The sequence below is a fragment of the Pseudophryne corroboree genome (genome assembly GCF_028390025.1).
Source record: "Pseudophryne corroboree isolate aPseCor3 chromosome 7 unlocalized genomic scaffold, aPseCor3.hap2 SUPER_7_unloc_1, whole genome shotgun sequence".
Taxonomy (NCBI): domain Eukaryota; kingdom Metazoa; phylum Chordata; class Amphibia; order Anura; family Myobatrachidae; genus Pseudophryne; species Pseudophryne corroboree.
The window spans coordinates 272352-295193 of record NW_026967608.1 but is presented as its reverse complement, the minus strand read 5'-3'; the positions used below and the strand labels follow the sequence as shown (position 1 = coordinate 295193).

The following is a 22842-nucleotide window of genomic DNA, read 5'->3' as shown; positions in this document are numbered from 1 at the left end:
TAGCCAGACACACTAACCGATTGCGCCACAGAGACACTTTGTAAAAAGTACATACTGACAAAGGCTAATAAGCATTCATCTAAAACGTTTCCTAGAAAAACTTTAAAAAGTCAATAATCTGGAGAGTTTTTGTAAGATGTTTCTTCCATCAACCAACGAAGAAACACATTGGTACTTTCCCATGATGAGTGAGTGCTTCAGGATCTCTTGCACTTACATGTGCAGCAGAGTACTGCAATGGAAGCATGCTGGGCCCATAACCCAGAGGTAGGCAGATTGAAACTATCCTTTGCTATATGCATTTTTTTTTGTTAATTTAAGTAATCAAAACTGGGATTGATATTTTTGCTCTTTTATTTTTACTTAAAGTACAAAAACCTTTACCATTTTAATTTGTTTTAATAGTATATTGACAGTATAGTTTTCTTTAAAAAATCCACTTAATTTTCTTTACCCTATTATTAAAATGGTAATTGACAAAAACAAACTACATTGTCACCAGAAGAGCAATACAAAATGTACAAGTGATATATTAAAATCATCTTTCCAGCTTGAATTTCAATGATGCATTGGGGCAACGATTTTGTGAGAAACATCTTCACCCTAAAATAAAGATTTTCTTAATTCCTTACCTGTGTGCTTATTAGATATCACCTTGTTTTCACATTAAACAGACTTCTACATGAGAAAGCAGCAAGGATGCAGTGGCGTTAATGTTTCCTGGTGTCAACCTGTATTATTTCAGTAGACATTGAAATGAGGATGCATCTTGCTGCCTTTCCAATGAAGCAAGTTTAATTTAGTAATAGGTGAAAAACCATCCCAACAAAGGTGTTAATCAGAGACTTGGCTTTGTGGACACTTTTCAGAGAACAAATTTGTTAGCATAAAAATAAAGCCAGAAAATGAAGAGCTGTTTAATCACTCAATTGGATTTTTTTGCCAGCATATTTCTTTTTCTCTGCAACCCACTGCTAAATTGTGCTTCCTAGCTGTTTTTATAAAATCACTGAATCAAATCTAACTCTGATTACATCAGAGAAGGCCAGGTACCCTACACCAGAACAGGGGTTTTGAAATTTTGACTTGTCTACTTAAAGATCACCAAAATCTGATAACAAGGTCAATTACGTCCCTGGGTGGGATTGAATCACCAACCTTTTGGTTAATAGCCGTGCACACTAACTGATTGCGCCACAGAGACACTTTGCAAAAAGTAAATACTGACAAAGTCTAATAAGCATATATCTAGAACGTTTCCTAGAAAAACTTTAAAAAGTCAATAATCTGGAGAGTTTTTGTAAGATGTTTCTTCCATTAACCAATGAAGAAACACATTGGTACTTTCCTATGATGAGTGAGTGCTTCAGGATCTCTTGCACTTACATGTGCAGCAGAGTACTGCAATGGAAGCATGCTGGGCCCATTACCCAGAGGTAGGCAGATTGAAACTATCCTCTGCTATATGCATTTTTTTTGTTAATTAAAGTAATCCAAAACTGGGATTGATATGTTAGCTCTTTTATGTTTACTTAAAGTACAATAACTTTTACCATTTTAATTTGTTTTAATAGTATATTGACAGTATTGTTTTCTTTCAAAAATCCACTTAATTTTTTTTACCCTATTATTAAAATGGTAATTGACAAAAACAAACTACATTGTCACCAGAAGAGCAATACAAAATGTACAAGTGATATATTAAAATCATCTTTCCAGCTTGAATTTCAATGATGCATTGGGGCAACGATTTTGTGAGAAACATCTTCACCCTTAAATAAAGATTTTCTTAATTCCTTACCTGTGTTCTAATTAGATATCACCTTGTTTTCACATTAAACAGACTTCCACATGAGAAAGCAGCAAGGATACAGTGGTGTTAATGTTTCCTGGTGTCAACCTGTATTATTTCAGTAGACATTGAAATGAGGATGCATCTTGCTGCCTTTCCAATGAAGCAAGTTTAATTTAGTAATAGGTGAAAAACCATCCCTACAAAGGTGTTAATCAGAGACTTGGCTTTGTGGACACTTTTCAGAGAACAAATTTGTTAGCATAAAAATAAAGCCAGAAAATGAAGAGCTGTTTTATCACTCAATTGGATTTTTTTTGCCAGCATATTTCTTTTTCTCTGCAACCCACTGCTAAATTGTGCTTCCTAGCTGTTTTTATAAAATCACTGAATCAAATCTAACTCTGATTACATCAGAGAAGGCCAGGTACCCTACACCATAACAGGGGGTTTGAAATTTTGACTTGTCTACTTAAAGATCACCAAAATCTGATAACAAGGTCAATTACGTCCCTGGTTGGGATTGAACCACCAACTTTTTGGTTAGTAGCCGGACACACTAACCGATTGCACCACAGAGACACTTTGCAAAAAGTACATACTGACAAAGTCTAATAAGCATATATCTAGAACGTTTCCTAGAAAAACTTTAAAAAGTCAATAATCTGGAGAGTTTTTGTAAGATGTTTCTTCCATCAACCAATGAAGAAACACATTGGTACTTTCCCATGATGAGTGAGTGCTTCAGGATCTCTTGCACTTACATGTGCAGCAGAGTACTGCAATGGAAGCATGCTGGGCCCATTACCCAGAGGTAGGCAGATTGAAACTATCCTCTGCTATATGCATTTTTTTTGTTAATTAAAGTAATCCAAAACTGGGATTGATATGTTAGCTCTTTTATGTTTACTTAAAGTACAATAACTTTTACCATTTTAATTTGTTTTAATAGTATATTGACAGTATAGTTTTCTTTAAAAAATCCACTTAATTTTCTTTACCCTATTATTAAAAGGGTAATTGACAAAAACAAACTACATTGTCACCAGAAGAGCAATACAAAATGTACAAGTGATATATTAAAATCATCTTTCCAGCTTGAATTTCAAAGATGCATTGGGGCAACGATTTTGTGAGAAACATCTTCACCCTTAAATAAAGATTTTCTTAATTCTTTACCTGTGTGCTAATTAGATATCACCTTGTTTTCACATTAAACAGACTTCCACATGAGAAAGCAGCAAGGATGCATTGGCGTTAATGTTTCCTGGTGTCAACCTGTATTATTTCAGTAGACATTGAAATGAGGATGCATCTTGCTGCCTTTCCAATGAAGCAAGTTTAATTTAGTAATAGGTGAAAAACCATCCTTACAAAGGTGTTCATCAGAGACTTGGCTTTGTGGACACTTTTCAGAGAACAAATTTGTTAGCATAAAAATAAAGCCAGAAAATGAAGAGCTGTTTAATCACTCAATTGGATTTTTTTGCCAGCATATTTTTTTTCTCTGCAACCCACTGCTAAATTGTGCTTCCTAGCTGTTTTTTATAAAATTACTTAATCAAATCTAACTCTGATTACATCAGAGAAGGCCAGGTACCCTACATCACAGGTTCTCAAACTCGGTCCTCAGGACCCTACACAGTGCATGTTTTGCAGGTAACCCAGCAGGAGTACAGGTGTATTAATTGCTCACTAACACATTTTAAAAGGCCCACAGGTGCAGCTAATTATTTCACTTGTGATTCTGTGAGGATACCTGCAAAACATGCACTGTGTGGGGTCCTGAGGACCGAGTTTGAGAACCTATGCCCTACATCATAAGAGGGGGTTTGATATTTTGACTTGTCTACTTAAAGATCACCAAAACATGATCACAAGGTCAATTACATCCCTGGGTGGGATTGAACCACCAACCTTTTGGTTAGTAGCCAAACACACTAACTGATTGCACCACAGAGACACTTTGCAAAAATGCATACTGACAAAGGCTAATAAGCATTCATCTAGAACGTTTCCTAGAAAAACTTTAAAAAGTCAATAATCTGGAGAGTTTTTGTAAGATGTTTCTTAGATCAACCAACGAAGAAACACATTGGTACTTTCCCATGATGAGTGAGTGCTTCAGGATCTCTTGCACTTACATGTGCAGCAGAGTACTGCAATGGAAGCATGCTGGGCTTATAACCCAGAGGTAGGCAGATTGAAACTATCCTCTGCTATATGCATTTTTTTTAATTAAAGTAATCCAAAACTGGGATTGATATTTTAGCTTTTTTATTTTTACTTAAAGTACAATAACTTTTACCATCTTAATTTGTTTTAATAGTATATTGACAGTATTGTTTTCTTTCAAAAATCCACTTAATTTTCTTTACCCTATTATTAAAATGGTAATTGACAAAAACAAACTACATTGTCACCAGAAGAGCAATACAAAATGTACAAGTGATATATTAAAATCATCTTTCCAGCTTGAATTTCAATGATGCATTGGGGCAACGATTTTGTGAGAAACATTTTCACCCTTAAATAAAGATTTTCTTAATTCCTTACCTGTGTGCTAATTAGATATCACCTTGTTTTCACATTAAACAGACTTCCACATGAGAAAGCAGCAAGGATGCAGTGGCGTTAATGTTTCCTGGTGTCAACCTGTATTATTTCAGTAGACATTGAAATGAGGATGCATCTTGCTGCCTTTCCAATGAAGCAAGTTTAATTTAGTAATAGGTGAAAAACCATCCTTACAAAGGTGTTAATCAGAGACTTGGCTTTGTGGACACTTTTCAGAGAACAAATTTGTTAGCATAAAAATAAAGGCAGAAAATTAAGAGCTGTTTAATCACTCAATTTGATTTTTTTTGCCAGCATATTTCTTTTTCTCTGCAACCCACTGCTAAATTGTGCTTCCTAGCTGTTTTTATAAAATCACTGAATCAAATCTGATTACATCAGAGAAGGCCAGGTACCCTACACCATAACAGGGGGTTTGAAATTTTGACTTGTCTACTTAAAGATCACCAAAATCTGATAACAAGGTCAATTACGTCCCTGGGTGGGATTGAACCACCAACCTTTTAGCTAATAGCCATGCACACTAACTGATTGCGCCACAGAGACACTTTGCAAAAGTCCATCCTGACAAAGGCTAATAAGCATTCATCTAAAACGTTTCCTAGAAAAACTTTAAAAAGTCAATAATCTGGAGAGTTTTTGTAAGATGTTTCTTCCAACAACCAACGAAGAAACACATTGGTACTTTCCCATGATGAGTGAGTGCTTCAGGATCTCTTGCACTTACATGTGCAGCAGAGTACTGCAATGGAAGCATGCTGGGCCCATAACCCAGAGGTAGGCAGATTGAAACTATCCTCTGCTATATGCATTTTTTTTAATTAAAGTAATCCAAAACTGGGATTGATATTTTAGCTCTTTTATTTTTACTTAAAGTACAATAACTTTTACCATCTTAATTTGTTTTAATAGTATATTGACAGTATTGTTTTCTTTCAAAAATCCACTTAATTTTCTTTACCCTATTATTAAAATGGTAATTGACAAAAACAAACTACATTGTCACCAGAAGAGCAATACAAAATGTACAAGTGATATATTAAAATCATCTTTCCAGTTTGAATTTCAATGATGCATTGGGGCAACAATTTTGTGAGAAACATCTTCACCATTAAATAAAGATTTTCTTAATTCCTTACCTGTGTGCCACTTAGATATCACCTTGTTTTCACATTAAACAGACTTCCACATGAGAAAGCAGCAAGGATGCATTGGCGTTAATGTTTCCTGGTGTCAACCCGTATTATTTCAGTAGACATTGAAATGAGGATGCATCTTGCTGCCTTTCCAATGAAGCAAGTTTAATTTAGTAATAGGTGAAAAACCATCCCTACAAAGGTGTTCATCAGAGACTTGGCTTTGTGGACACTTTTCAGAGAACAAATTTGTTAGCATTAAAATAAAGCCAGAAAATGAAGAGCTGTTCAATCACTCAATTTGATTTTTCTGCCAGCATATTTTTTTTTCTCTGCAACCCACTGCTAAATTGTTCTTCCTAGCTGTTTTTTATAAAATCACTTAATCAAAACTAACTCTGGTTACATCAAAGAAGGCCAGGTACCCTACATCATAAGAGGGGATTTGAAATTTTGACTTGTTTACTTAAAGATCACCAAAACCTGATCACAAGGTCAATTACATCCCTGGGTGGGATTGAACCACCAACCTTTTGGTTAGTAGCCAAACACACTAACTGATTGCACCACAGAGACACTTTGCAAAAATGCATACTGACAAAGGCTAATAAGCATTCATCTAGAACGTTTCCTAGAAAAACTTTAAAAAGTCAATAATCTGGAGAGTTTTTGTAAGATGTTTCTTAGATCAACCAACGAAGAAACACATTGGTACTTTCCCATGATGAGTGAGTGCTTCAGGATCTCTTGCACTAACATGTGCAGCAGAGTACTGCAATGGAAGCATGCTGGGCTTATAACCCAGAGGTAGGCAGATTGAAACTATCCTCTGCTATAAGCATTTTTTTTAATTAAAGTAATCCAAAACTGGGATTGATATTTTAGCTCTTTTATTTTTACTTAAAGTACAATAACTTTTACCATTTTAATTTGTTTTAATAGTATATTGACAGTATTGTTTTCTTTCAAAAATCAACTTAATAGTATCTCACCTGGCAGGTAAGTAGGAGTTGGGCTAGAGCTGGGGAGGGTCGCTGCTCGGGCACCCCCATGTCAAGTGAAGGAGATCCAACTGAGGCAGCACAAGGGAACTCTCGAAAGAAGAACAAGGCTAGAGGAAGATCTGAGACAAAGAAATCTGACTTTTACCAGAGCTGACCAGAGGAAAGCACAAACACAGTCCCCCACTACCACAAATAATGCAGTCGAGTTTCCCACATTTGGGGAAATCACAGGGGTCAGCATACCCAGAATGCAATGAATGAACCTCACCCTGGGAGAACAATCTTCATGACCATGGTATCTCCTATGCAAAATAAGTATGATTTGGGATAGGGCTGGGGAGGGCCGCTGCTCAGGCACATCTCTGTCAAGTAAAGGAGATTCAACTGAGGCAGCACAAGGGAACTCTCATCTGGGGACAACAACTGCAGGGAGAACACATATTTTCAGATGAACATGGGAGGGCAGAAGGCTGCCTAATACTGAAGCACCCCCAAACAACAAACCAAATGCAACAACTAGGCAAGCATTCCTGGGGGAAGGCCTGCAGCAGATGGATTTGCATATGGTGATGTCATCAAAGCAGTGGGTCAAAGTTGGCTTCAACCCTCGTCTGCATATGAAAAGAGAAAAGGGGCGTGCAGGGCATGGCAGCCTTTTGCGGCGCTTGGAAGACCCATAGTTCGCATTAAACACCTCCACCCTCCTTCGGTGTGGGGCTCATGTTGGCTATGCCCCAGCCCCTGAAGCATTCAAGCTGATTTCTTGCAGCGGCTGGGCACTGTAACAGCTCCAGAGCTGATCTGTAAGGCAAGTAAAAGGGTGTGGGCCCTGCAGCACTACCTGTAGTTCGCATTGTGCGTTGGAAGGCACAAATTAAGCAGACGGGAGAAGTCAGGATAGTGCGCAAGGGCATAGAAGGGAGTGGCTCAAGAAAAGAGAAGTGGAAACAGACAGCAAACTAGGCTGGAGAGAGACCTGAGACAAAGAGATCTGAATTATACGAGAGCCGACCAGGGGAAACACAAATTATGCAGTCAAGTTTCCCACATTTGGGGAAATCGCAGGAGCAGCACACCCAGAGTGCAATGGGTGAGCCTTGCCCTGGGAGAAGCACCTTCATGATCATAGTATCTCACCTGGCAGGTAAGTAAGATCTGGGATACAGCTGGGGAGGGTCGCTGCTCGGGCACCCCCCTGTCAAGTGAAGGAGATCCAACCGAGGCAGCACAAGGAAACTCTCGAAAGAAGAACAAGGCTAGAGGAAGATCTGAGACAAAGAAATCTGACTTTTACCAGAGCTGACCAGAGGAAAGAACAAACACAGTCCCCCACTACCACAAATAATGCAGTCGAGTTTCCCACATTTGGGGAAATCATAGGAGTCAGCATACCCAGAATGCAATGAATTAACCTCACCCTGGGAGAACAATCTTCATGACCATGGTATCTCCTATGCAAAATAAGTATGATTTGGGATAGGGCTGGGGAGGGCCGCTGCTCAGGCACATCTCTGTCAAGAAAAGGAGATTCAACTGAGGCAGCACAAGTGAACTCTCATCTGGGGACAACAACTGCAGGGAGAACACATATTATCAGATGAACATGGTAGGGCAGAAGGCTGCCTAATACTGAAGCACCCCCAAACAACAAACCAAATGCAACAACTAGTGCAAGCATTCCTGGGGGAAGGCCTGCAGCAGATGGATTTGCATATGGTGATGTCATCCAAGCAGTGGGTCAAAGTTGGCTTCAACCCTCGTCTGCATATGAAAAGAGAAAAGGGGCGTGCAGGGCATGGCGGCCTTTTGTGGCGCTTGGATGACCCCTAGTTCGCATTAAACACCTCCACCCTCCTTCGATGTGGGGCTCATGTTGGCTATGCCCCAGCCCCTGAAGCATTCAAGCTGATTTCTTGCAGCAGCTGGGCACTGTAACAGCTCCAGAGCTGCTCTGTAAGGCAAGTAAAAGGGCGTGGGCCCTGCAGCACTACCTGTAGTTTGCATTGTGCGTTGGAAGGCACAAAGTAAGCAGACGGGAGAAGTCAGGATAGTGCGCAAGGGCATAGAAGGGAGCGGCTCAAGAAAAGAGAAGTGGAAACAGACAGCAAACTAGGCTGGAGAGAAACCTGAGACAAAGAGATCTGAATTATACGAGAGCCGACCAGGGGAAACACAAATTATGCAGTCAAGTTTCCCACATTTGGGGAAATCACAGGAGCAGCACACCCAGAGTGCAATGGGTGAGCCTTGCCCTGGGAGAAGCACCTTCATGATCATAGTATCTCACCTGGCAGGTAAGTAGGAGTTGGGCTAGAGCTGGGGAGGGTTGCTGCTCGGGCACCCCCCTGTCAAGTGAAGGAGATCCAACTGAGGCAGCACAAGGGAACTCTCGAAAGAAGAACAAGGCTAGAGGAAAATCTGAGACAAATAAATCTGACTTTTACCAGAGCTGACCAGAGGAAAGCACAAACACAGTCCCCCACTACCACAAATAATGCAGTCGAGTTTCCCACATTTGGGGAAATCACAGGGGTCAGCATACCCAGAATGCAATGAATGAACCTCACCCTGGGAGAACAATCTTCATGACCATGGTATCTCCTATGCAAAATAAGTATGATTTGGGATAGGGCTGGGGAGGGCCGCTGCTCAGGCACATCTCTGTCAAGTAAAGGAGATTCAACTGAGGCAGCACAAGGGAACTCTCATCTGGGGACAACAACTGCAGGGAGAACACATATTTTCAGATGAACATGGGAGGGCAGAAGGCTGCCTAATACTGAAGCACCCCCAAACAACAAACCAAATGCAACAACTAGGCAAGCATTCCTGGGGGAAGGCCTGCAGCAGATGGATTTGCATATGGTGATGTCATCAAAGCAGTGGGTCAAAGTTGGCTTCAACCCTCGTCTGCATATGAAAAGAGAAAAGGGGCGTGCAGGGCATGGCAGCCTTTTGCGGCGCTTGGAAGACCCCTAGTTCGCATTAAACACCTCCACCCTCCTTCGGTGTGGGGCTCATGTTGGCTATGCCCCAGCCCCTGAAGCATTCAAGCTGATTTCTTGCAGCGGCTGGGCACTGTAACAGCTCCAGAGCTGATCTGTAAGGCAAGTAAAAGGGTGTGGGCCCTGCAGCACTACCTGTAGTTCGCATTGTGCGTTGGAAGGCACAAATTAAGCAGACGGGAGAAGTCAGGATAGTGCGCAAGGGCATAGAAGGGAGTGGCTCAAGAAAAGAGAAGTGGAAACAGACAGCAAACTAGGCTGGAGAGAGACCTGAGACAAAGAGATCTGAATTATACGAGAGCCGACCTGGGGAAACACAAATTATGCAGTCAAGTTTCCCACATTTGGGGAAATCGCAGGAGCAGCACACCCAGAGTGCAATGGGTGAGCCTTGCCCTGGGAGAAGCACCTTCATGATCATAGTATCTCACCTGGCAGGTAAGTAAGATTTGGGATAGAGCTGGGGAGGGTCGCTGCTCGGGCACCCCCCTGTCAAGTGAAGGAGATCCAACCGAGGCAGCACAAGGAAACTCTCGAAAGAAGAACAAGGCTAGAGGAAGATCTGAGACAAATAAATCTGACTTTTACCAGAGCTGACCAGAGGAAAGAACAAACACAGTCCCCCACTACCACAAATAATGCAGTCGAGTTTCCCACATTTGGGGAAATCATAGGAGTCAGCATACCCAGAATGCAATGAATTAACCTCACCCTGGGAGAACAATCTTCATGACCATGGTATCTCCTATGCAAAATAAGTATGATTTGGGATAGGGCTGGGGAGGGCCGCTGCTCAGGCACATCTCTGTCAAGTTAAGGAGATTCAACTGAGGCAGCACAAGTGAACTCTCATCTGGGGACAACAACTGCAGGGAGAACACATATTTTCAGATGAACATGGTAGGGCAGAAGGCTGCCTAATACTGAAGCACCCCCAAACAACAAACCAAATGCAACAACTAGTGCAAGCATTCCTGGGGGAAGGCCTGCAGCAGATGGATTTGCATATGGTGATGTCATCCAAGCAGTGGGTCAAAGTTGGCTTCAACCCTCGTCTGCATATGAAAAGAGAAAAGGGGCGTGCAGGGCATGGCGGCCTTTTGCGGCGCTTGGATGACCCCTAGTTCGCATTAAACACCTCCACCCTCCTTCGATGTGGGGCTCATGTTGGCTATGCCCCAGCCCCTGAAGCATTCAAGCTGATTTCTTGCAGCAGCTGGGCACTGTAACAGCTCCAGAGCTGCTCTGTAAGGCAAGTAAAAGGGCGTGGGCCCTGCAGCACTACCTGTAGTTTGCATTGTGCGTTGGAAGGCACAAAGTAAGCAGACGGGAGAAGTCAGGATAGTGCGCAAGGGCATAGAAGGGAGCGGCTCAAGAAAAGAGAAGTGGAAACAGACAGCAAACTAGGCTGGAGAGAAACCTGAGACAAAGAGATCTGAATTATACGAGAGCCGACCAGGGGAAACACAAATTATGCAGTCAAGTTTCCCACATTTGGGGAAATCACAGGAGCAGCACACCCAGAGTGCAATGGGTGAGCCTTGCCCTGGGAGAAGCACCTTCATGATCATAGTATCTCACCTGGCAGGTAAGTAGGAGTTGGGCTAGAGCTGGGGAGGGTCGCTGCTCGGGCACCGCCCTGTCAAGTGAAGGAGATCCAACTGAGGCAGCACAAGGGAACTCTCGAAAGAAGAACAAGGCTAGAGGAAAATCTGAGACAAATAAATCTGACTTTTACCAGAGCTGACCAGAGGAAAGCACAAACACAGTCCCCCACTACCACAAATAATGCAGTCGAGTTTCCCACATTTGGGGAAATCACAGGGGTCAGCATACCCAGAATGCAATGAATGAACCTCACCCTGGGAGAACAATCTTCATGAAAATGGTATCTCCTATGCAAAATAAGTATGATTTGGGATAGGGCTGGGGAGGGCCGCTGCTCAGGCACATCTCTGTCAAGTAAAGGAGATTCAACTGAGGCAGCACAAGGGAACTCTCATCTGAGGACAACAACTGCAGGGAGAACACATATTTTCAGATGAACATGGTAGGGCAGAAGGCTGCCTAATACTGAAGCACCCCCAAACAACAAACCAAATGCAACAACTAGTGCAAGCATTCCCGGGGGAAGGCATGCAGCAGATGGATTTGCATATGGTGATGTCATCCAAGCAGTGGGTCAAAGTTGGCTTCAACCCTCGTCTGCATATGAAAAGAGAAAAGGGGCGTGCAGGGCATGGCGGCCTTTTGCGGCGCTTGGATGACCCCTAGTTCGCATTAAACACCTCCACCCTCCTTCGGTGTGGGGCTCATGTTGGCTATGCCCCAGCCCCTGAAGCATTCAAGCTGATTTCTTGCAGCAGCTGGGCACTGTAACAGCTCCAGAGCTGCTCTGTAAGGCAAGTAAAAGGGCGTGGGCCCTGCAGCACTACCTGTAGTTTGCATTGTGCGTTGGAAGGCACAAAGTAAGCAGACGGGAGAAGTCAGGATAGTGCGCAAGGGCATAGAAGGGAGCGGCTCAAGAAAAGAGAAGTGGAAACAGACAGCAAACTAGGCTGGAGAGAGACCTGAGACAAAGAGATCTGAATTATACGAGAGCCGACAAGGGGAAACACAAATTATGCAGTCAAGTGTCCAACATTTGGGGAAACTGCAGGAGCAGCACACCCAGAGTGCAATGGGTGAGCCTTGCCCTGGGAGAAGCACCTTCATGATCATAGTATCTCACCTGGCAGGTAAGTAGGAGTTGGGCTAGAGCTGGGGAGGGTCGCTGCTCGGGCACCCCCCTGTCAAGTGAAGGAGATCCAACTGAGGCAGCACAAGGGAACTCTCGAAAGAAGAACAAGGCTAGAGGAAGATCTGAGACAAAGAAATCTGACTTTTACCAGAGCTGACAAGAGGAAAGCACAAACACAGTCCCCCACTACCACAAATAATGCAGTCGAGTTTCCCACATTTGGGGAAATCACAGGGGTCAGCATACCCAGAATGCAATGAATGAACCTCACCCTGGGAGAACAATCTTCATGACCATGGTATCTCCTATGCAAAATAAGTATGATTTGGGATAGGGCTGGGGAGGGCCGCTGCTCAGGCACATCTCTGTCAAGAATTTATAAAGTCTATACATATATATAACCAAATGTCAATATATATATATAGAACCCAGCGCTCCTATCAAAACGTATCTATTTCACCAATTTGTTGCTTATTTAATCTTTATACATCTATTAATTTTCACCATATATTATAAAATGCTGCTCCCATAGGTAGTACTGTTCTACCAATAATAAACCAAATTTTAAAGATAATCACACTTGTTATCAAGGGAGCGCAAAAAATAAAATATACAAGCTCTTTATTTTTAAAAAATATATATAGACAGAAGAAACCCACATTCAATAAAATACAATGGAGTCAACATATATAGGCACCACTATCCATATCTAAATGTAATCAGTATCTATTTCATATTGCCCTTGATGACAACGGAATGTCTATTAAAGTGTCCAAAAAATCCTCCTGGATACAGCTGTTGTAATTTAATCGTTACTTTCCAATTGTAATTGATACATTAAATTCCTTCTTGTGGATGAACAGCAACAGTTGTAACCAACGCCTCTTATTTACTGCAGTTAAAGTTCATATGTAACTCACGTGAGTAATGAAAGAAAACAGGGGGAGAGCGCTGTGATGGTTGATGAAACACAGCGGTATGCTACGACCCCCGTTAACCGTGGCTGGATCTTATTGGCACTCGCGGTCGGGATATTCCTCCCTGCCGTGGGGTAGAGACCTCCTTTTGCTCGCTCTCAAATTGCTTTTTCCCCTTCACCGCTGTCTTTACATCAGACGTCCGCCGTGATGTAGCTCGTTCATGAACGGGCTTATATCTCAGCAATCAGAGTGTCCGGTAGTCACCTTCTTACGCGTTTCTCCGCTGTTATCCAAGAGCGGTTTCGTCAGAGGATACATCAGCAGCCTAGCAGGCTCTTTTTAAAATGCACCGGACCAATAGCATTACTAATTAGTTGATTGGATACATACATATACTAATTGGATGCATACATGTAATGACTCATATATGGAACAACTTTCTAATTGCAATTGCACATATAAAGGCATTTCATAATATAAAAATAAGCAACATGGTGATTAAAAATAATAATAAAATAAGCAACAAGGTGGTTTAAAAAATAACAGAAAATATATAATCTATATACAGATTAACCTCTAATCTTTCAATCAATACCTCATATCTATAATCACATATACATAATTCAGAAACTCAGCACTAAGGATCCCCATTTACTTATATAAAACCTTTTAGGGTAACATAAATCCATGACACTACTAAAGCTGCTCTCGTGGCGCAGGGGAAACATCACCTGCACTCTATGCAGTGAGTCCCATGTTCGAATCCAACCCGCTCAGCTTAACATCCATATTATTTATTTACTTTTAATGGGATCATTCTATCAATTCATTTTTACCTTTAATTTTTGTTAATATTATTTCTATATTTCATTATTTTAACCCCTGGAATAATTACATTGCTGCTTAAACAACAAAAAGAATTGAAGAAAAAATAAATATTAAACAGACAATTTAAGGATTCGAAGATTTAAAGATTTAAAGATTTTAAAATTTAAAACAGGGAGGGGGGGGGAGGGAGGGGGGCCTTTTGGGAGAAGGAGGGGAAAAAAATAAAATAAAAATAAAAATATATATATATATAGAACCAAGAGAAAGTGTAAAAAGAGGATGGAGGAAGAAATCTGATGTTCATCATTACTAGTGGATTTTACTAAAGAACTTTAAAGGAACACACACAACAGGATTATACAGTTTCATCCTAAGAGGAAAGCTGTTTCCAAAATAGCTACTTCTAATAATTTTGTTTATTTATTAAACATACAATAAATGGATATTCAATAAATATTATATTAGGTAAATCAATAGATAAAATCTTCAGAGACTGCCAATGTTGTTCAGTTCAATGCTCTCATTCAGACCATCAGGTGTAAGGGTACCCAAAGAAAAAATCCAAAATGCCTCCCTTGTCAAGTAAAGGAGATTCAACTGAGGCAGCACAAGGGAACTCTCATTTGGGGACAACAACTGCAGGGAGAACACATATTTTCAGATGAACATGGGAGGGCAAAAGGCTGCCTAATACTGAAGCACCCCCAAACAACAAACCAAATGCAACAACTAGTGCAAGCATTCCTTGGGGAAGGTCTGCAGAAGATGGATTTGCATACGGTGATGTTAGCCAAGCAGTGGGCCAAAGTTGGCTGGAACCCTCATCTGCATATGAAAAGAGAAAAGGGGTATGCAGGGCATGGCGGCCTTTTGCGGCGCTTGGATGACCCCTAGTTTGCATTAAACACCCCCACCCTCCTTCAGTGTGGGGCTCATGTTGGCCATGCCCCAGCCCCTGAAGCATTCAAGCTGATTTCTTGCAGCAGCTTGGCACTGTAACAGCTCCAGAGCTACTCTGTAAGGCAAGTAAAAGGGCGTGGGCCCTGCAGCACTACCTGTAGTTCGCATTGTGCGTTGGAAGGCACAAAGTACGCAGACGGGAGAAGTCAAGATAGTGTGCAAGGGCATAGAAGGGAGCGGCTCAAGAAAAGAGAAGTGGAAACAGACAGCAAACTAGGCTGGAGAGAGACCTGAGACAAAGAGATCTGAATTATACGAGAGCCAACCAGGGGAAACACAAATTATGCAGTCAAGTTTCCCACATTTGGGGAAATCGCAGGAGCAGCACACACAGAGTGCAATGGGTGAGCCTTGCCCTGGGAGAAGCACCTTCATGATCATGAAGGTGCTTCTCCCAGGGCAAGGCTCATCCATTGCACTCTGGGTGTGCTGCTCCTGCGATTTCCCCAAATGTGGGAAAGTTGACTGCATAATTTGTGTTTCCCCTGGTTGGCTCTCGTATAATTCAGATCTCTTTGTCTCTGGTCTCTCTCCAGCCTAGTTTGCTGTCTGTTTCCACTTCTCTTTTCTTGAGCCGCTCCCTTCTATGCCCTTGCGCACTATCTTGACTTCTCCCGTCTGCTTACTTTGTGCCTTCCAACGCACAATGCAAACTACAGGTAGTGCTGCAGGGCCCACACCCTTTTACTTGCCTTACAAAGCAGCTCTGGAGCTGTTACAGTGCCCAGCTGCTGCAAGTAATCAGCTTGAATGCTTCAGGGGCTGGGGCATAGCCAACATGAGCCCCACACCGAAGTAGGGTGGAGGTGTTTAATGCGAACTAGGGGTCATCCAAGCGCCGCAAAAGGCCGCCATGCCCTGCACGCCCCTTTTCTCTTTTCATATGCAGACGAGGGTTGAAGCCAACTTTGACCAACTGCTTGGATGACATCACCATATGCAAATCCATCTGCTGCAGGCCTTCCCCCAGGAATGCTTGTACTAGTTGTTGCATTTGTTTTGTTGTTTGGGGGTGCTTCAGTATTAGGCAGCCTTCTGCCCTCCCATGTTCATCTGAAAATATGTGTTCTCCCTGCAGTTGTTGTCCACAGATGAGAGTTCCCTTGTGCTGCCTCAGTTGAATCTCCTTTACTTGACAGAGATGTGCCTGAGCAGCGGCCCTCCCCAGCCCTATCCCAAATCATTCTTATTTTGCATAGGAGATACCATGGTCATGAAGATTGTTCTCCCAGGGTGGGGTTCATACATTGCATTCTGGGTATGCTGACCCCTGTGATTTCCCCAAATGTGGGAAACTCGACTGCATTATTTGTGGTAGTGGGGGACTGTGTTTGTGCTTTCCTCTGGTCAGCTCTGGTAAAAGCCAGATTTCTTTGTCTCAGATCTTCCTCTAGCCTTGTTCTTCTTTCGAGAGTTCTCTTGTGCTGCCTCAGTTGGATCTTCTTCACTTGACAGGGGGGTGCCCGAGCAGCGACCCTCCCCAGCTCTAGCCCAACTCCTACTTACCTGCCAGGTGAGATACTATGATCATGAAGGTGCTTCTCCCAGGGCAAGGCTCACCCATTGCACTCTGGGTGTGCTGCTCATGTGATTTCCCCAAATGTGGGAAACTTGACTGCATAATTTGTGTTTCCCCTGGTCGGCTCTCGTATAATTCAGATCTCTTTGTCTCAGGTCTCTCTCCAGCCTAGTTTGCTGTCTGTTTCCACTTCTCTTTTCTTGAGCCGCTCCCTTCTATGCCCTTGCGCACTATCCTGACTTCTCCCGTCTGCTTACTTTGTGCCTTCCAATGCACAATGCAAACTACAGGTGGTGCTGCAGGGCCCACGCCCTTTTACTTGCCTTACAGAGTAGCTCTGGAGCTGTTACAGTGCCCAGCTGCTGCAAGAAATCAGCTTGAATGCTTCAGGGGCTGGGGCATAGCCAACATGAGCCACACACACCGAAGGAGAGTGGAGGTGTTTAATGCGAACTAGGGGTCATCCAAGTGCCGCAAAAGGCTGCCATGCCCTGCACGCCCCTTTTCTCTTTTCATATGCAGACGAGGGTTGAGGCCAACTTTGACCCACTGCTTGGATGACATCACCATATGCAAATCCATCTGCTGCAGGCCTTCCCCCAGGAATGCTTGCACTAGTTGTTGCATTTGGTTTGTTGTTTGGGGGTGCTTCAGTATTAGGCAGCCTTCTGCCCTCCCATGTTCATCTGAAAATATGTGTTCTCCCTGGAGTTGTTGTCCCCAGATGAGAGTTCCCTTGTGCTGCCTCAGTTGAATCTCCTTTACTTGACAGAGATGTGCCTGAGCAGCGGCCCTCCCCAGCCCTATCCCAAATCATACTTATTTTGCATAGGAGATACCATGGTCATGAAGATTGTTCTCCCAGGGTGAGGTTCATTCATTGCATTCTGGGTATGCTGACCCCTGTGATTTCCCCAAATGTGGGAAACTCGACTGCATTATTTGTGGTAGTGGGGGACTGTGTTTGTTCTTTCCTCTGGTCAGCTCTGGTAAAAGTCAGATTTATTTGTCTCAGATCTTCTTCTAGCCTTGTTCTTCTTTCGAGAGTTTCCTTGTGCTGCCTCGGTTGGATCTCCTTCACTTGACAGGGGGGTGCCCGAGCAGCGACCCTCCCCAGCTCTAGCCCAACTCCTACCTACCTGCCGGGTGAGATACTATGATCATGAAGGTGCTTCTCCCAGGGCAAGGCTCACCCATTGCACTCTGGGTGTGCTGCTCCTGTGATTTCCCCAAATGTGGGAAACTTGACTGCATAATTTGTGTTTCCCCTGGTCGGCTCTCGTTTAATTCAGATCTCTTTGTCTCAGGTCTCTCTCCTGCCTAGTTTGCTGTCTGTTTCCACTTCTCTTTTCTTGAGCCGCTCCCTTCTATGCCCTTGCGCACTATCCTGACTTCTCCCGTCTGCTTAATTTGAGCCTTCCAACGCACAATGCGAACTACAGGTAGTGCTGCAGGGCCCACACCCTTTTACTTGCCTTACAGAGCAGCTCTGGAGCTGTTACAGTGCCCAGCTGCTGCAAGAAATCAGCTTGAATGCTTCAGGGGCAGGGGCATAGCCAACATGAGCCCCACACCGAAGGAGGGTGGAGGTGTTTAATGCGAACTAGTGGTCATCCAAGCGCCGCAAAAGGCCGCCATGCCCTGCACGCCCCTTTTCTCTTTTCATATGCAGACGAGGGTTGAAGCCAACTTTGACTCACTGCTTGGATGACATCACCATATGCAAATCCATCTGCTGCAGGCCTTCCCCCAGGAATGCTTGCACTAGTTGTTGCATTTGGTTTGTTGTTTGGGGGTGCTTCAGTATTAGGCAGCCTTCTGCCCTCCCATGTTCATCTGAAAATATGTGTTCTCCCTGGAGTTGTTGTCCCCAGATGAGAGTTCCCTTGTGCTGCCTCAGTTGAATCTCCTTTACTTGACAGAGATGTGCCTGAGCAGCGGCCCTCCCCAGCCCTATCCCAAATCATACTTATTTTGCATAGGAGATACCATGGTCATGAAGATTGTTCTCCCAGGGTGAGGTTCATTCATTGCATTCTGGGTATGCTGACCCCTGTGATTTCCCCAAATGTGGGAAACTCGACTGCATTATTTGTGGTAGTGGGGGACTGTGTTTGTGCTTTCCTCTGGTCAGCTCTGGTAAAAGTCAGATTTATTTGTCTCAGATTTTCCTCTAGCCTTGTTCTTCTTTCGAGAGTTCCCTTGTGCTGCCTCAGTTGGATCTCCTTCACTTGACAGGGGGGTGCCCGAGCAGCGACCCTCCCCAGCTCTAGCCCAACTACTACTTACCTGCCAGGTGAGATACTATGATCATGAAGGTGCTTCTCCCAGGGCAAGGCTCACCCATTGCACTCTGGGTGTGCTGCTCCTGTGATTTCCCCAAATGTGGGAAACTTGACTGCATAATTTGTGTTTCCCCTGGTCGGCTCTCGTATAATTCAGATCTCTTTGTCTCAGGTCTCTCTCCAGCCTAGTTTGCTGTCTGTTTCCACTTATCTTTTCTTGAGCTGCTCCCTTCTATGCCCTTGCGCACTATCCTGACTTCTCCCGTCTGCTTACTTTGTGCCTTCCAACGCACAATGCAAACTACAGGTAGTGCTGCAGGGCCCACGCCCTTTTACTTGCCTTACAGAGTAGCTCTGGAGCTGTTACAGTGCCCAGCTGCTGCAAGAAATCAGCTTGAATGCTTCAGGGGCTAGGGCATAGCCAACATGAGCCCCACACCGAAGGAGGGTGGAGGTGTTTAATGCGAGCTAGGGGTCATCCAAGCGCCGCAAAAGGCCGCCATGCCCTGCACGCCCCTTTTCTCTTTTCATATGCAGACGAGGGTTGAAGCCAACTTTGACCCACTGCTTGGATGACATCACCATATGCAAATCCATCTGCTGCAGGACTTCCCCCAGGAATGCTTGCACTAGTTGTTGCATTTGGTTTGTTGTTTGGGGGTGCTTCAGTATTAAGCAGCCTTCTGCCCTCCCATGTTCATCTGAAAATATGTGTTCTCCCTGCAGTTGTTGTCCCCAGATGAGAGTTCCCCTGTGCTGCCTCAGTTGAATCTCCTTTACTTGACAGAGATGTGCCAGAGCAGCGGCCCTCCCCCGCCCTATCCCAAATCATACTTATTTTGCATAGGAGATACCATGGTCATGAAGATTGATCTCCCAGGGTGAGGTTCATTCATTGCATTCTGGGTATGCTGACCCCTATAATTTCCCCAAATGTGGGAAAGTCGACTGCATTATTTGTGGTAGTTGAGGACTGTGTTTGTGCTTTCCTCTGGTCAGCTCTGGTAAAAGTCAGATTTCTTTGTCTTAGATCTTCCTCTAGCCTTGTTCTTCTTTCGAGAGTTCCCTTGTGCTGCCTCAGTTGGATCTCCTTCACTTGACAGGGGGGTGCCCGAGCAGCGACCCTCCCCAGCTCTAGCCCAACTCCTACTTACCTGCCAGGTGAGATACTATGATCATGAAGGTGCTTCTCCCAGGGCAAGGCTCACCCATTGCACTCTGGGTGTGCTGCTCATGTGATTTCCCCAAATGTGGGAAACTTGACTGCATAATTTGTGTTTCCCCTGGTCGGCTCTCGTATAATTCAGATCTCTTTGTCTCAGGTCTCTCTCCAGCCTAGTTTGCTGTCTGTTTCCACTTCTCTTTTCTTGAGCCGCTCCCTTCTATGCCCTTGCGCACTATCCTGACTTCTCCCGTCTGCTTACTTTGTGCCTTCCAATGCACAATGCAAACTACAGGTAGTGCTGCAGGGCCAACGCCCTTTTACTTGCCTTACAGAGTAGCTCTGGAGCTGTTACAGTGCCCAGCTGCTGCAAGAAATCAGCTTGAATGCTTCAGGGGCTGGGGCATAGCCAACATGAGCCCCACACACCGAAGGAGGGTGGAGGTGTTTAATGCGAACTAGGGGTCATCCAAGTGCCGCAAAAGGCTGCCATGCCCTGCACACCCCTTTTCTCTTTTCATATGCAGACGAGGGTTGAGGCCAACTTTGACCCACTGCTTGGATGACATCACCATATGCAAATCCATCTGCTGCAGGCCTTCCCCCAGGAATGCTTGCACTAGTTGTTGCATTTGGTTTGTTGTTTGGGGGTGCTTCAGTATTAGGCAGCCTTCTGCCCTCCCATGTTCATCTGAAAATATGTGTTCTCCCTGGAGTTGTTGTCCCCAGATGAGAGTTCCCTTGTGCTGCCTCAGTTGAATCTCCTTTACTTGACAGAGATGTGCCTGAGCAGCGGCCCTCCCCAGCCCTATCCCAAATCATACTTATTTTGCATAGGAGATACCATGGTCATGAAGATTGTTCTCCCAGGGTGAGGTTCATTCATTGCATTCTGGGTATGCTGACCCCTGTGATTTCCCCAAATGTGGGAAACTCGACTGCATTATTTGTGGTAGTGGGGGACTGTGTTTGTTCTTTCCTCTGGTCAGCTCTGGTAAAAGTCAGATTTATTTGTCTCAGATCTTCTTCTAGCCTTGTTCTTCTTTCGAGAGTTTCCTTGTGCTGCCTCGGTTGGATCTCCTTCACTTGACAGGGGGGTGCCCGAGCAGCGACCCTCCCCAGCTCTAGCCCAACTCCTACCTACCTGCCGGGTGAGATACTATGATCATGAAGGTGCTTCTCCCAGGGCAAGGCTCACCCATTGCACTCTGGGTGTGCTGCTCCTGTGATTTCCCCAAATGTGGGAAACTTGACTGCATAATTTGTGTTTCCCCTGGTCGGCTCTCGTTTAATTCAGATCTCTTTGTCTCAGGTCTCTCTCCTGCCTAGTTTGCTGTCTGTTTCCACTTCTCTTTTCTTGAGCCGCTCCCTTCTATGCCCTTGCGCACTATCCTGACTTCTCCCGTCTGCTTAATTTGTGCCTTCCAACGCACAATGCGAACTACAGGTAGTGCTGCAGGGCCCACACCTTTTTACTTGCCTTACAGAGCAGCTCTGGAGCTGTTACAGTGCCCAGCTGCTGCAAGAAATCAGCTTGAATGCTTCAGGGGCTGGGGCATAGCCAACATGAGCCCCACACCGAAGGAGGGTGGAGGTGTTTAATGCGAACTAGTGGTCATCCAAGCGCCGCAAAAGGCCGCCATGCCCTGCACGCCCCTTTTCTCTTTTCATATGCAGACGAGGGTTGAAGCCAACTTTGACTCACTGCTTGGATGACATCACCATATGCAAATCCATCTGCTGCAGGCCTTCCCCCAGGAATGCTTGCACTAGTTGTTGCATTTGGTTTGTTGTTTGGGGGTGCTTCAGTATTAGGCAGCCTTCTGCCCTCCCATGTTCATCTGAAAATATGTGTTCTCCCTGGAGTTGTTGTCCCCAGATGAGAGTTCCCTTGTGCTGCCTCAGTTGAATCTCCTTTACTTGACAGAGATGTGCCTGAGCAGCGGCCCTCCCCAGCCCTATCCCAAATCATACTTATTTTGCATAGGAGATACCATGGTCATGAAGATTGTTCTCCCAGGGTGAGGTTCATTCATTGCATTCTGGGTATGCTGACCCCTGTGATTTCCCCAAATGTTGGAAACTCGACTGCATTATTTGTGGTAGTGGGGGACTGTGTTTGTGCTTTCCTCTGGTCAGCTCTGGCAAAAGTCAGATTTATTTGTCTCAGATTTTCCTCTAGCCTTGTTCTTCTTTCGAGAGTTCCCTTGTGCTGCCTCAGTTGGATCTCCTTCACTTGACAGGGGGGTGCCCGAGCAGCGACCCTCCCCAGCTCTAGCCCAACTACTACTTACCTGCCAGGTGAGATACTATGATCATGAAGGTGCTTCTCCCAGGGCAAGGCTCACCCATTGCACTCTGGGTGTGCTGCTCCTGTGATTTCCCCAAATGTGGGAAACTTGACTGCATAATTTGTGTTTCCCCTGGTCGGCTCTCGTATAATTCAGATCTCTTTGTCTCAGGTCTCTCTCCAGCCTAGTTTGCTGTCTGTTTCCACTTCTCTTTTCTTGAGCTGCTCCCTTCTATGCCCTTGCGCACTATCCTGACTTCTCCCGTCTGCTTACTTTGTGCCTTCCAACGCACAATGCAAACTACAGGTAGTGCTGCAGGGCCCACGCCCTTTTACTTGCCTTACAGAGTAGCTCTGGAGCTGTTACAGTGCCCAGCTGCTGCAAGAAATCAGCTTGAATGCTTCAGGGGCTAGGGCATAGCCAACATGAGCCCCACACCGAAGGAGGGTGGAGGTGTTTAATGCGAGCTAGGGGTCATCCAAGCGCCGCAAAAGGCCGCCATGCCCTGCACGCCCCTTTTCTCTTTTCATATGCAGACGAGGGTTGAAGCCAACTTTGACCCACTGCTTGGATGACATCACCATATGCAAATCCATCTGCTGCAGGCCTTCCCCTAGGAATGC

General features: G+C 44.7%; 23 non-coding genes and 2 pseudogenes across 23 annotated transcripts; 13 read left to right on the top strand and 12 right to left on the bottom strand.

Moving 5' to 3' along the window:
- Positions 1–6664: 6664 nt before the first annotated feature.
- Positions 6665–6828, bottom strand: LOC134985847 (U1 spliceosomal RNA). Its single transcript, XR_010191991.1, has one exon. It is a non-coding gene; the product is annotated as a U1 spliceosomal RNA (small nuclear RNA).
- A 670-nt stretch (positions 6829–7498) lies between these two features.
- Positions 7499–7661, bottom strand: LOC134985725 (U1 spliceosomal RNA). The gene has a single exon (XR_010191890.1). It is a non-coding gene; the product is annotated as a U1 spliceosomal RNA (small nuclear RNA).
- A 152-nt stretch (positions 7662–7813) lies between these two features.
- Positions 7814–7977, bottom strand: LOC134985673 (U1 spliceosomal RNA). The gene has a single exon (XR_010191844.1). It is a non-coding gene; the product is annotated as a U1 spliceosomal RNA (small nuclear RNA).
- A 671-nt stretch (positions 7978–8648) lies between these two features.
- LOC134985745 (U1 spliceosomal RNA) lies at positions 8649–8811 on the bottom strand. Its single transcript, XR_010191905.1, has one exon. It is a non-coding gene; the product is annotated as a U1 spliceosomal RNA (small nuclear RNA).
- A 152-nt stretch (positions 8812–8963) lies between these two features.
- LOC134985846 (U1 spliceosomal RNA) lies at positions 8964–9127 on the bottom strand. The gene has a single exon (XR_010191990.1). It is a non-coding gene; the product is annotated as a U1 spliceosomal RNA (small nuclear RNA).
- A 681-nt stretch (positions 9128–9808) lies between these two features.
- LOC134985727 (U1 spliceosomal RNA) lies at positions 9809–9960 on the bottom strand (annotated as a pseudogene).
- A 152-nt stretch (positions 9961–10112) lies between these two features.
- LOC134985672 (U1 spliceosomal RNA) lies at positions 10113–10276 on the bottom strand. Its single transcript, XR_010191843.1, has one exon. It is a non-coding gene; the product is annotated as a U1 spliceosomal RNA (small nuclear RNA).
- A 671-nt stretch (positions 10277–10947) lies between these two features.
- Positions 10948–11110, bottom strand: LOC134985744 (U1 spliceosomal RNA). The gene has a single exon (XR_010191904.1). It is a non-coding gene; the product is annotated as a U1 spliceosomal RNA (small nuclear RNA).
- Positions 11111–11262: 152 nt separating this feature from the next.
- Positions 11263–11426, bottom strand: LOC134985648 (U1 spliceosomal RNA). The gene has a single exon (XR_010191820.1). It is a non-coding gene; the product is annotated as a U1 spliceosomal RNA (small nuclear RNA).
- Positions 11427–12124: 698 nt separating this feature from the next.
- On the bottom strand, positions 12125–12260 carry LOC134985813 (U1 spliceosomal RNA; annotated as a pseudogene).
- A 152-nt stretch (positions 12261–12412) lies between these two features.
- LOC134985840 (U1 spliceosomal RNA) lies at positions 12413–12576 on the bottom strand. The gene has a single exon (XR_010191986.1). It is a non-coding gene; the product is annotated as a U1 spliceosomal RNA (small nuclear RNA).
- A 2629-nt stretch (positions 12577–15205) lies between these two features.
- On the bottom strand, positions 15206–15369 carry LOC134985839 (U1 spliceosomal RNA). The gene has a single exon (XR_010191985.1). It is a non-coding gene; the product is annotated as a U1 spliceosomal RNA (small nuclear RNA).
- LOC134985838 (U1 spliceosomal RNA) lies at positions 15310–15473 on the top strand. The gene has a single exon (XR_010191984.1). It is a non-coding gene; the product is annotated as a U1 spliceosomal RNA (small nuclear RNA).
- Positions 15474–16144: 671 nt separating this feature from the next.
- Positions 16145–16308, top strand: LOC134985659 (U1 spliceosomal RNA). The gene has a single exon (XR_010191831.1). It is a non-coding gene; the product is annotated as a U1 spliceosomal RNA (small nuclear RNA).
- A 152-nt stretch (positions 16309–16460) lies between these two features.
- Positions 16461–16623, top strand: LOC134985790 (U1 spliceosomal RNA). Its single transcript, XR_010191944.1, has one exon. It is a non-coding gene; the product is annotated as a U1 spliceosomal RNA (small nuclear RNA).
- Positions 16624–17296: 673 nt separating this feature from the next.
- On the top strand, positions 17297–17460 carry LOC134985869 (U1 spliceosomal RNA). The gene has a single exon (XR_010192011.1). It is a non-coding gene; the product is annotated as a U1 spliceosomal RNA (small nuclear RNA).
- Positions 17461–17612: 152 nt separating this feature from the next.
- Positions 17613–17775, top strand: LOC134985788 (U1 spliceosomal RNA). Its single transcript, XR_010191942.1, has one exon. It is a non-coding gene; the product is annotated as a U1 spliceosomal RNA (small nuclear RNA).
- A 671-nt stretch (positions 17776–18446) lies between these two features.
- LOC134985845 (U1 spliceosomal RNA) lies at positions 18447–18610 on the top strand. The gene has a single exon (XR_010191989.1). It is a non-coding gene; the product is annotated as a U1 spliceosomal RNA (small nuclear RNA).
- A 152-nt stretch (positions 18611–18762) lies between these two features.
- Positions 18763–18925, top strand: LOC134985743 (U1 spliceosomal RNA). The gene has a single exon (XR_010191903.1). It is a non-coding gene; the product is annotated as a U1 spliceosomal RNA (small nuclear RNA).
- A 671-nt stretch (positions 18926–19596) lies between these two features.
- Positions 19597–19760, top strand: LOC134985702 (U1 spliceosomal RNA). Its single transcript, XR_010191870.1, has one exon. It is a non-coding gene; the product is annotated as a U1 spliceosomal RNA (small nuclear RNA).
- Positions 19761–19912: 152 nt separating this feature from the next.
- Positions 19913–20075, top strand: LOC134985789 (U1 spliceosomal RNA). The gene has a single exon (XR_010191943.1). It is a non-coding gene; the product is annotated as a U1 spliceosomal RNA (small nuclear RNA).
- Positions 20076–20748: 673 nt separating this feature from the next.
- On the top strand, positions 20749–20912 carry LOC134985868 (U1 spliceosomal RNA). The gene has a single exon (XR_010192010.1). It is a non-coding gene; the product is annotated as a U1 spliceosomal RNA (small nuclear RNA).
- Positions 20913–21064: 152 nt separating this feature from the next.
- Positions 21065–21227, top strand: LOC134985787 (U1 spliceosomal RNA). The gene has a single exon (XR_010191941.1). It is a non-coding gene; the product is annotated as a U1 spliceosomal RNA (small nuclear RNA).
- Positions 21228–21898: 671 nt separating this feature from the next.
- Positions 21899–22062, top strand: LOC134985657 (U1 spliceosomal RNA). The gene has a single exon (XR_010191828.1). It is a non-coding gene; the product is annotated as a U1 spliceosomal RNA (small nuclear RNA).
- A 152-nt stretch (positions 22063–22214) lies between these two features.
- On the top strand, positions 22215–22377 carry LOC134985741 (U1 spliceosomal RNA). Its single transcript, XR_010191902.1, has one exon. It is a non-coding gene; the product is annotated as a U1 spliceosomal RNA (small nuclear RNA).
- The last annotated feature ends 465 nt before the right edge of the window (positions 22378–22842 follow it).